Consider the following 12,797-nt stretch of genomic DNA (forward strand, 5'->3'; position numbering starts at 1 on the left):
AGGCAGCCTGAGCTTCCAAAGCACATCACTCTCCAGTTCAAGCACCCGGCAGAGATGGGCCAGCTTCTCTGTGTCTCAGCCTTGTGACTTGGGATTGGAGCCCAGGGTCTGGGATCTGTAACTGTGGTGGCCTTTGTGTAAGGAGACCTGGTAGCCATGCTGCCTGAGCAGTCCATAGCTTACCTGTGCTCCCTGGAGCCTCCATGCAGACAGAGGCAATATCTGCCCTCTGGAAAATTTCTCAAGTGCCATCTAAGGACAGAAGGAGTGAGCATAGCCTGATTCTGGAGTTCAGTAATTACCACTTATAGGTTGAGCAGCTTAGAGAAATTGCTTACATGTTCAGAGCCTCAATTTCCTCATTTAAAAAAACAAGAGGGTGTTTATGGGAGATAATTGAATTAGATAATTTAAGAAAAGTGTCCAGCCCATACTGGATCTCCATAAGCCATTTTCCTTGTGTTACCTGGGCATATAGAGGGTACCAGAGGGATCAGAGGACAAGGACCCTTTCCTGTGAAGCACGCACAGGTAGCAAAAGATTTTTCCTAGCTTTTCTGAAAGCCTGTGCTGGCTGTAAACACAAATTTACTGAGTTTGCTCTAACATCCAGGCTCTGCGTGTAAAACCATTAGACTGAGTGACAGTGCTGTAAGCAGCCTCTGGGACCTGCATGTGTTTAAACAAACAGGACATTCTGCATGGCTAATGTGACTCAGTAGGTGCTCCATGTATCTTTATTCTTTAATGGTAAAATAAAATATATATATATATATTTCCCAGAATATCAGAGCACTAGCTGTCAGGTGAGAAGGAAAAAAATCTCAATACATAAATTGTATTCAGAGCTGAGGGGATGTGGGGTCTTGAGTGCAGTGGGTAGGGAATGGAGTTTTAATCATTAGCATATCTTCTCTTGGGTAAGCCTCACTCTGGTTGTTTTTGGTGTTTGGTTGACAAGAATTGTGGCATAACTCTTGTGGCCACAAAAAAAAGAGTATTTTCCCCAAATGTCCGTGAGAGAGTCTGAAATTGATTCATTTAGTCAGCAAACATTCTTAGCACATCATATTTCCTGTGCTGTTCTAGGGGCTGAAAAAGTGCACAGGCGGAGAGATGAATGCAATGCAGTGAGCCACGTGCTCTGATCAGGCTCCGGGACACTCATTGAGGAGCCACAGGAGGGACCCCTCCCCTCTGTGAGACTGAAGGTGGACCCCACACTGTCTTAAAGGATGAGTAGGAATTGGCTACAGGAGTGGGGTTGATGGTTGAGTTTGGGGGCGGAGTGGCATAGAGGGGTTTGTTCCATGAGACGGGAAGAACCTATATAAATAAAGTCCCAATAGATATGGTCCTGGAAGAATGTGCAAGCACCCAAATTCTTCAAACCCAAAATGGACACATTTCTTTGGATGTTAAGGTCTCTGAAGTCAGCACACATTATACAATCAATATCTATCTACATACCATGTTTGTCCCTGGACAGAACCCTCCTCAGCCCCCCAGCACACACACACAGTGTAACCACGGACACTGTCATGGGCCCTCACTTACTTGGTCTTTTGCTCTCATGGTATCTATATATATTCCCACTAACCATATATTATGAATCCTATAATTTGCATTAGCCAGACAGCCAAGTTAATAATAGTATTATACTTCATAATATTATAAAAATCTTAAGAATGTAGCATCATGTATTTAGTTTTTCCCATGTCAATGAGTCTGTAATATGTAACAACCTTGAATGTATACCTTTTAAAATTGACATTATTTTTATTTACTAGATTGCCAGAAGTTGGATTGCTATGACAAAGGGTATGTGTATTTCAATATTAATAATTATTTCTGGAATTCACTCAAAAGTGCTCCTATAATTCACAATCATACAAGTAGCAAATGATATTACCATTCTCCTCATACCCTGACCGAGGTGACTCCACCTTTTTAAGTGTGGCCAATCTTGTGGGTAAGAAGGTTCATTGTTGTTTTACTTTCCACATTTCTGAACCTTAGTAAAATTAAGCAAATATCTTGTAAAGAATAGACTTTTAAACTGGGGTCCCTGATCCTCTTGAAATTGGAAAATTGTGTGTGTCCAGAGATGGCATGTAAGGTGGTCACTATGAGTCTTAACATCTTTGTGATCACCTTCTCTTTTCACAATCCCCTACCTGAGAGTCTCAAAGGAGCTGGCAGGCAAATCAGGGTGGTCTATCCACATTCAAGATGAATTCAGTGAATGCACAGAACTGCATCCCCCAAATTTGTGAGAGACCCTCTGGAGAAGCCTCCTGAGTGTGACCCAGTACCCAGGGTGTGCATCTCAGGGGCCAGAAGCACACCTTTACACACAGGGTGAGAAACTTCTTGCTTTGGCAGGCAGTGAAGCTTCATAAGTGCACCATATCATATGTTCATCTCTCGTTTATTATTTATACCCCACCTGCTTCCAAAAGGATGTGACATAGCTTTCAATTCAAAGTATAGATAGGAAAGAACCACACAAGCTCTGAAACTGTCAGGAGGCAACAGCCAAGAAGAGGCAATAGGGGGAGAGAGTCTATAGAATAATAATACTGGAAAGCATTGCCTTAGCTCTGAACTTTCTGTCCAAGAAGAAAAGAAAGGAAGAAAGCAAACACAATGGCATGTAGTTGTCTTTAGCTAGTAACAGGAAACAGATCATCCAGAGAGGCCTCTGAAGAACTCTGGCCCCTTTTGCCTGCAGAGAGCCAGGCAAGGAGAAGAGTATATCCCTGAACATCCAGCCTCTGAAGGGACCTGTGCCCATTACAAAATTGCTAACTTTCTGTTGTTCAAGGGAAAGCTGCCCTTGTAGAACTGTTTATTTTACTCATCAAATATTTACTGGGCACTGGCTCCAGACAGACTTGGTGCTAAAGATTTAAAAGTGAGAGTAAGAACCTAATGCCCTCCTTCAGGGAACTCATAAGTCAAGTGAGGAAGACAGATGTGAACAAATAATTGAAATGGACCTTGATAAGATCCCAGCACAGAGATGAACATTGGGCACTGGAGTACAGAAGGGAGGCAGGAACTTTACTTGGGAGGGATATCAATACATAGGAGACCAGGGCGGAGGAAGATGGGCACTCCCAGCTGAAGACATGACACCCACTTCCCACAGGCAAAGACAGCACATAACTGGGTAGCCAGGTTTTTTTGTTTGTTTGTTTATTTTTCTTTTTTTCTTTCTTTCTTTTTTTTTTTTTTTTTTGGACAGAGTCTCTCTCTGTCACCAGGCTGGAGTGCAGTGGTGTGATCTTGGCTCACTGCAACCTCCATCTCCCAGGTTCAAGCAATTCTCCTGCCTCAGCCTTATGAGTAGCTGGGATTACAGGCACCCACCACCATGCTTGGCTAATTTTTTGTATTTCTAGTAGAGACGGGTTTTCATCGTGTTGGCCAGGATGGTCTCGATCTCCTGACTTCATGATACACCTGCCTCAGCCTCCCAAAGTGCTGGGATTACAGGCATGAGCTACCGCGGCCGGTCTGCCAGTTTTAGGGAAAAGGAATGAGGTGGTGCGCATGAAGCGTAGAGTGCATGGTTGTGGTGAAACAAGTGGAGACATGAAAACTTGGCTGCCATTAAATTGTGAAGAACCTTTTATGTAAAGCTAAAGAATCTAGCTTTTGTCTTGGGAACTATCAGAGGTTTTTAAGTAGGGAGTGCTGAATTCAGATCTTGGATTTTGTGCATTTGCTTAAGATCCTCAAATTTATACCCATCAGGTTTATGAAGAGGCTAGAATTGGTCAACACATCTCACCTGGAGCAACCCAGCGCTGAAACAAGGGCATTTCATACAAGCTCAGTGTTCTTTTGCAAAGCAGAACTGTGTGTCCTTTCTCATAATAAAACAGATAACGAGGGACTTTGGCTCAGCGCTCCTACTTAGACACAGCCAAGAAGAGAAGTAAAGTCAGCAGCAGGGGGCTGCTTCCAAGAATAAATCTAGGAGTTTTGGAAGGAAAAAAAAAAAGACACATTTGTGAGTCATCTAAAAATACATACCATGGTGAAGGACACACAGGTACTTTCTGCTTTTCTCTGTAGTTAAAAGAACATAAAGTAGCCAGCTCCTATTAGTGTAAATGATCAAAGTGGTTTTCTAGTGGAATAAAAAGCCAAGGGCAGCACAGTCGAATGAGGGACAGGAGTCAAGGATGGATTGAGGACCAAGGATAGTGGCTGTAGGACAGTGGGTTCCAGTGTGGACAAGAAATATACCTATTCTAAATCTAGGGAGGAATGTAGGGAGGAAAGGAGTGGGCAAGAAGCTGCAGCTCTGCTCTTCCAGCTCTGTGCAGGAAGAAAGATGGTGCCATTGACCCCTGCTCTGTTTCTGACAATAACCAAGTATCCCTCTCCTGGAGGACCAGCCTCAGCAGCCTCCCAAACCAAGCTTATCGTCCTTCACCGGACCCACCATTGTGGAAGTTTGCTCATTATACGTGTTCTAAGTCTAAAGGATCTAGTAAGAAGGGAAATATTTCCAAAGTTTGAACATACAAGTGATTTATGATGCCAGAAACCCTGAAGTAGGAGCGGGCTGCAATCCAGCCATGACACTTTCATTTTATGACTATCAAGACCTCCATGTGCAGATCCGGAGCATTCATTGTGACCCGCAGCTTGATATAGTAAGTCCTCCCACAGGGCTGTGTGATATCATAAGTTTGTTTGCATTTTTAAAAGCCAGACATGATTGATTTTTCCCTCTGCTCTTCCTGAGAACCAATCTTTCATAGTGTCTCACGGCTTTTATGACTTCTCTCCAAATATCTCTCAGGCCAGCGCATTTGCCTCTGGCCATGCAACACCTCAGATCTCCCAGAATCCCTTGGAGAGATAGTCCTCGGAGCTCTAAACTCAGTTAATAAAGATAAAATTGCTTTCTCCTTGGGCCTTGGCTCCTTTACTCTCTGACACCATTTGGACTGGGATGCTTGGTAGAAGTTAAGAAAATGACTACCTTAAAATGATAATGTTTTGTTAATAGGGAAAACCCCAGGCTGAAAGTGGGCACTCTCCCTAGACAAACTGAGAAACTCAGCACGTTTTGTGATTGGAGACCATTATCCTCCCTGTAGCCTCCCCATCTCACTTGGTACCAACTTCTCATGCTCTCCATACCTCTCTGGGGTTAAGATTGTTCTCCTACTCCTGGATCCTCCACCCAGATTTGCCTCTTACCACCCACTTTCCATGTTCCAGACGCTTCCCGATGTCCAGCCTTCCAGCAAACTGCCCTGAGTCCCATCTCCTCACGTCCTGTGATCTGTTAATTAAGCTAATGATGAGGTGGTGCTGCTGCAAAGAAAGTCATCCCTGATGGTGGACTGCATAAGAAGATGCTTCTGCTCCTAGAATATGCATGTAGTGTGTGCCCCCTGTGCCTCTTCCTCATGCTTTGTAAACCCTCATATGTCCTTGGCAGAACCCTGGCTCCACCATTGTATGCCACCTTGATGGGACTATTGATTGGGTTCCCCTGGTCTGTCACAAAACCTGGGACACCAGACCACAGCCAGGCCAAATAGGGTCTTCTTGTGAGAGTGGCAAAAAGATAACCAATTTATATAAAATGAGGGTTCTGGAAAAAACTGTGCACTAATTCTGGACCTGTAGTTTTCCACACCTGGACTGCTTCCTTTTTTGACCTTTTGAAGACCTGAACAGCCGTCTGATGAAGTACCTTCCCTTCTCATTTTCCCTTATATTTGTTAGCAGCACAAAACAGAACAACAACAACGACAACAACAACAAAAACCTACTACCATTTCTTTTTTTTTTTTTTTTTTTTTTTTGAGACGGAGTCTCGCTCTGTCGCCCAGGCTGGAGTGCAGTGGCCGGATCTCAGCTCACTGCAAGCTCTGCCTCCCGGGTTTACGCCATTCTCCTGCCTCAGCCTCCCGAGTAGCTGGGACTACAGGCGCCCGCCACCTCGCCCGGCTAGTTTTTTTGTATTTTTTTTAGTAGAGACGGGGTTTCACCGGGTTAGCCAGGATGGTCTCGATCTCCTGACCTCGTGATCCACCCGTCTCGGCCTCCCAAAGTGCTGGGATTACAGGCTTGAGCCACCGCGCCCGGCCCCTACTACCATTTCTTAACCTGAAAGGATGGTAAAGTACGGCCCATCTTAAGAAAAGGAAGCCTTAGGAGAGACAAAATGGCCTTTGGGGAGGTTTCATGTGCTCTCTGAGAAAACAAAAAACACCAGTAGATGCTTCTGGCAGATGTCAGGGTGATATGCTTTGGATCTGTGTCCCCACCCAAATCTCATGTTGAAATGTAATCCTCAGTGCTGGAGGTGGGGACTGGTCTTATCCGGTTTGGTCCGGTCTGGTCCGGTCTGGTCCAGTCTGATCCGATTTGGTCCGGTCTGGTCCAGTCTGATCCGTTTCGGTCCGGTTTGGTCCGATCTGATCCAGTTTGATCCGGTTCGGTCCGGTCTGATCTGGTTCAGTCCGGTTTGGTCCGGTTTTGTCCAGTATGGTCCGGTCTGATCCAGTCTGATCCGCTTTCACCCGGTATGATCCGGTTTGATCCGGTTTGATCCAGTTTGATCCGGTTCGTCCTGGTTTCATCCGGCTCAATCCGTTCTGATCCAGTTTGATCCGGTTTCATCCGGTCTGATCTGGTCTGATCCGGTCTGAACCGGTTTGATCCAGTTTGAACCGGTTTAATCCGGTCTGAACCGATTTGATCCGTTCTGGGCCGGTTTGAACCGGTTTGATCCGGTCTGATCCAGTTTGAACCGGTTTGATCCGGTCTGGGCCGGTTTGATCTGGTTGGAACCAGTTCGATCCGGTCTGAACCGGTTTGATCTGGTCTGAACCGGTTTGATCCGGTTTTATCCGGTCTGGGCCGGTTTGATCCGGTTGGAACCGGTTCGATCCGGTCTGAACCGGTTTTATCCAGTTTGAACCGGTTTGATCCGGTCTGAACCGGTTTGATCCGGTTTGATCCTGTCTGGGCCGGTCTGAACCGGTTTGATCCAAAATTTCAACTTTTTTTCTAGACTCAGGGGGTACATGTGTAGGTTCGTTAATTCGTATATTGTGTGATGCTGAGGTTTAGAGTACAATGAATCCCATTACCCAGGTACTGAGCATTATGTCATTCTTTTTTCATGGGCCAAACCGGATCCGGTTTGATCCGGTCTGGGCCAGTTTCATCCAGTTTGATCCGGTCTCAACTGTTCTGAACTGGTTTGATCCGGTTTGATCCGGTCTGGGCCGGTTTGATCCGGTTTGATCTGGTCTGAACCGGTTTGATACGGTTTGAACTGGTTTGATCTGGTCTGAACCAGTTTGATCGACCAGATGAGACCAGATCAGACCACACCAAACTCGACCAGACCAGACCAAACTGGACCAGAACATACGAGACCAGATCAGACCACACAAAACCGAATTCAAAATCGGACCAGACCAGATCGAACCGGATCAGACCGGACCAAAGCGGATCGAACTGGACCAGACCAGATCAGACCACACCAAACCGGACCAGACCAGACCAAACTGGATCAGAACAGACGAGACCAGATCAGACCACACAAAACCGAATTCAAAACCGGACCAGACCGATCGAACCGGATCAGACCGGACCAAACCGGATTGAACCGGACCAGACCGGATCAGATCACACCAAACCGGACCAGACCAGACCAAACTGGATCAGAACAGACGAGACCAGATCAGACCACACAAAACCGAATTCAAAACCGGACCACACCGGATCAAACTGGATCAGACCGGACCAAACCGGATTGAACCGGACCAGACCGGATCAGACCGGACCAGACCAGACCAAACCGGATCAGACCAGACCAAACCGGACTGAACCGGACCAAACCGGATCAGACCGGATCAGACCGCATCAGACCGGACCGAACCAGATCAAACCGGACCAAACCGGACCGAACCGGATCAGACTGGACCAAACCGGACCGAACCAGACTGAACCAGATCAGACCAGATCGGACCGCATCAGACCGGACCGAACCGGACCAAACTGGACCGAACCAGACCGAACCGGACCGAACCGGATGAGACCGGACCGAACCGGATCAGACCAGACAAAACCGGACCGAACTGGATCAGACTGGATCAGACTGGACCAGACTGGACCGATCATGGGGGTGGTTTCTTATGGTTTCACACAATCCCGTCTTGGTGCTATCATTGCAATAGTGAGATCTGCTTGTTTGAAAGTGTATGCCACTTACCCCACCATGCTCTTCCCTCCTCCTGCTCTAGCCATTTAAGACGTGCCTACTTCCCCCTCACCTTCCACCATGATTGAAAGCTTCCTGAGGCCTCCCCAGAAGTCAAGCAGATGCCAGCATCATGCTTCCTGTACAGCCTGCAGAACCATGAGCCGATTTAAACCTCTTTATAAATTACCCAGTCTCAGGCATTTCTTTACAGCAGTGCAAGAACAGACTAATACACAAGGTCTCCCTGTAGTTTTACCAATACACTCTACTGAGGGGGCAATCAAAGGGCTGAGGGAAACATTTGACATGTGCCAAGGCCTCTGCATGAGTATCTCACTCATTTCATGGTCAAGAGGATGACTCTGCCAAGCAGCCTGGCCAAGCCTTCCCCAGTCACCCTCCCCAAGGTGACGCTGAAGAGCAGAGCTGCCTGCCATGTCCGCAGGAAACTCTGCCCCAACTGTACAGTAGAGAGCAAACTAGAGAGCCCAGGAGAAGGGTTCCTCCCTCTCCCCTCAGCAAGGCTCTTGCTCCTGGCTATCACTCTCCTAGACAAAGAGGAGAGAAATGGGATCAAATGTGGCCAGACACAGACGTACCAGGAGGCTGATAAGGCTCAAACTTCGAGGCCTGTACTTGCACCAGCCCCTTTCCAGCCTCATAATCTATAAAGATTCAATTCTATACCTAATGCCATATTGTTATTTTCTATGTTTTTCATCAAACAGGCCCTCAAATTGTGTAAGCATTGGGCCCCACAAAACTTGGATCTCTCCCCAAATGTAACACAAACAGAGGAAAGAGAAATAAAACTAGGAAACCCAAAGATGGGTGTTCTCTAAACAAAATCAAAAAATAAAAATTTTTACGTTTGGAATAGAATAGACTTGTAACCTGGGTGTGTCTGGATCCTCCTTCTTTCTGTCAGACAAGGGGATGTCCCTCATTACCTAAGGAGGATCCAGGGCCAGCAAAGAAATACACTTTATGGTCCCTTGACCTTGCGGAATTGTCTCTGGTCTGTAATGGACTCCTTCTAGCAGTCCAAAGGGGAAGGGCTGGACGCTGCTGCCAGGTGATCAGGAAACAGGTGCTTCCTCTTTGGAAGAACCACCACCCAGAATGCACCCACTCTGAACTCAGCAGGACGTTGGATTGAAGGTATCCTAAGGTAGACACAGTAGATGAGCCTGAAGATAAGGCTTTATCGAACTAATGCTGTCCCTTGCCCCATGCAAGGTTGGGGGTAGGAGAACAAAGCCAGAGTTTGGACCTTCTGAGGATGTCCCACACATACAGTGCTTTGTTCTTGCCCAGGGAAGCTGTTCGTTCATGCTGTGCCTCTGTGAGAATTAGAAAAATAAAGAAATCTCCCCTTCTAGATGGTCCTCCACTGCTCTATGAGCCTGACACCTGGCTTGGTAAGTGGAGCTTCAGCTGGACTCACGTCCTTACTCACCCCTTCAGCTCCTCGCTGATGCAAAGCGCTTTGACTGCCCAGGCTGACATGGAGGCCCTGACTCTGTCTCCAGGTCATCTCTAGGACTCTTCTCCATCCCCCTTCTTTTGTAGCCCCTCTCTGTTCTCTGCTTCTTCCAGTTTCTTGCCCCTATCTGTTTGGATACAACCCTTCCCGTGGGAGACAAGCCTGCAGGGCAAAAGTGAATGAAGTTTCCTGGAGTGGTGCCCAGTGATACCCCTTGTCCTCTGCTTTCCTTTGCTGGCTGCAAAGTGGAGAGAGGTAGGCTCTGTCCTATGCATGGAGGGATCCACTTTAGTTTCCCTGCTATTGATAGATCAGGCCACCTTACCTAAGAATGAATAGCTAATAAGAGTTCGTTTTCTTCCAAAGTCAGTACAATCTGATTTTACACAACATGTGCTTGTTTTTTCTATTAACAACAGCTTGGCCTTACTCTTAGATAAACAATAATTATGGGATTATTATCTCAAAGGAAATAGTGCCATGTCCAAACAGTTACATTCTCATAAGAAATTCCCTACATACAAATAAAGATGGAGGAGAAGTTTCAGTACATGACACCACAAAATGTTTTTAGGGCAGAGCAAAAGAATAAAGCTCTAGCCCCTCCTGTGCACCAGTGATTCACTTTGTTCTACCGCTTCCCTGGAACAATCACTTTCTCTGCTATTTAAGATATGCAGCACTTATTAGGGAGTGTGGAAGCTATAATGTAGTTGTCTGTTAGCTATTGCTATAATAATGCTACATAAACTCAGAGACATACAACAAGCACTTATTTCTCTCTTATGCATCTGCAGATCATCTGGGGTTCAGCTGATCTAGGCTGGGTTCAGCTGGACTTGACTCAAGCTGTGGGCTGGGTCCAGGTCTCCCACACATGTCTGTCCTTCTCTGTGAACCAGAAGTGTCTTCAAGCATGTTGTTCTCGTGGTGAAAAGTGGGAGTGCAAGAGAATAAACTGACCCACAAAAACACATTTCAAGCCTCCACTTGTGTCATATCTGCCAATATCTCAATGACTGAAGCAAGTCACATGGCCAAGCCCAAAACAAGTTGCCAAGTCCAATATCAGTAAGGCAGAAAAATATATTCTGCCTCTGGTAAAAAGAATGTCAAAGTTACATGGTAAATGGCACACAGAGAGGGGTGAAGAATTGAGTATAACAATACCACCTACCATAGGGACAGAGGAGAAAGGGAAAGGTGGGAAAAGAAATAGTAGTTTTAGGTACCTGCTTTGTACCAGATACTCTACTATGTGCGTCAGGCTCCAGTGTTTATTTCACAAAAGCTCAATATCGTAAATGGGAATTGTAGATTTCCCATCACATGGGAAAGCCGATGAGTGACTGAGCCAGGATTTGTGCCAGGTCTAACATACTCCAGACTATGCCGCCAGATTAGAGCCCAAGAGAGCAAAGCCTGGAGTTGTTTCTGTCTCTTTCAGAGCTACAGATGAATATGGAGCCAGGAAAAAGGTAAATAAACTGTGATTATTTCAAATGCAGTCTTTTTTGTTTTTTTTAAATGGACCTGAAGCAGGCACATTATATTGAAGGAATAATTGGAGTCCAGTGACCTGAATTCTTCATTAGACTGGGAATCCACTGCTTGCTTATTCCCAGAGCTCTTTCAGTCATTTAAACCAGTCTTGGACTGTATGATTTATACTATTCTATCCTAAGAATCTGTGTTACGATAGGATCAGGAACCATTTTCAAGACCTATGTAACAAGTTCGGATGTTTCCGTTTTTAAATTGCTTTCCTGCATTTGACTTGTTATGTGTTAATACAGAACGCAGGTATGAGACAAAGAAGATAATGTTGTCAGACAGTGCCCAGGTGTACTTGTGAGTTTCTTAGCGTCAAGTTTTAGATTGAATAGGATCCTGTTAGGAAAAACAAAACAGGACACAGAAGTGTAAGGATCAGATATTAAGTTAGTTGTGCTGAATACATATTTGTCAAAAGAATGAATTCATCAACAAGGATTTTCCACCTGTGTTGAGCAGCTGTGCTGTGATTTGTACCATGAGTGCCTGGGCCTGGAAGGATGATCAGGATTCTTCTAAACCACGAATACTTCTCCATTCAGAGAAAACCACAACCTCTGAGGTTTATTCCAACCTGCTCTTTCTCCCTGCTCCTTTTAGCCATCCATTGACCTCCTGATAACTCCCGTATGTTCACTGATGGCTTAGGCTCACAGATTCCAAACATTTCCTGATCCACAGGTCCCACTAACACCCTGGGAACCTGATGCCACAGTGAATGGTCATAGAATACTGGAGACTTGCAGTTTCCAATTTTCTCAGTGCCAGCAGCCTTAGTCTTCACCATACTCACCTGCCCTGGGGCCCAGGCTCTTACCCACATATATCACCTTAGGCCATATTTTCAAACTAGAGGTCAGAGCCATTGGTTAGTCAGCTGCTGCATTCTTACAGAATAAAGTAGAAAAGGGAATAAAATATCCAAGAGCATTGCATGTAATAAGGGGTTTTTATTCCATGAAACGTTTGTTTAAATTATGTGTATTGATGTGTACACAGGGCTGAGATGTCAGATTGTTTTTTCCTGAGAGTTATGCTCAAAAAAGTTTGAAAAATATTTTCTTTGATTTGTTTTTATTTGCAGAACATTCCATTTTTCAAAGGTCATTTTTTTCATAGCTACCTATTCTTATATCCATTCTCCCTCTACACACTCACTGTTGCCACTCTTTTGGTTCCATGCAGGCTCGTTAATGCAGCAGGTAAAACAAAACTTCAGAACAGAGATACTGGTGCATTATAAATCTCCAACTCTATCCCAATTCCCTCTGATATTCTGATATATATACACACACACAGTACTGTACACACACATTGTCCAGTGTGGATGGGGTATGTGTGAGCAGAGGCACGTGAAGGAAAATACTCACACTTGAATGGATATTGACATAAAAGATAAGTTTCACATCTGAGCGAATGTGGGATATAACAGAGATACCACACCATGACCAGAAACTCAGATATGGAAGTTTGCAAAATCTCGGAAGTTTGTGAACTCTTGGG

This window comes from Chlorocebus sabaeus, chromosome 23, assembly GCF_047675955.1.
Source record: "Chlorocebus sabaeus isolate Y175 chromosome 23, mChlSab1.0.hap1, whole genome shotgun sequence".
In the NCBI taxonomy this organism is placed as follows: Eukaryota; Metazoa; Chordata; class Mammalia; order Primates; family Cercopithecidae; genus Chlorocebus; species Chlorocebus sabaeus.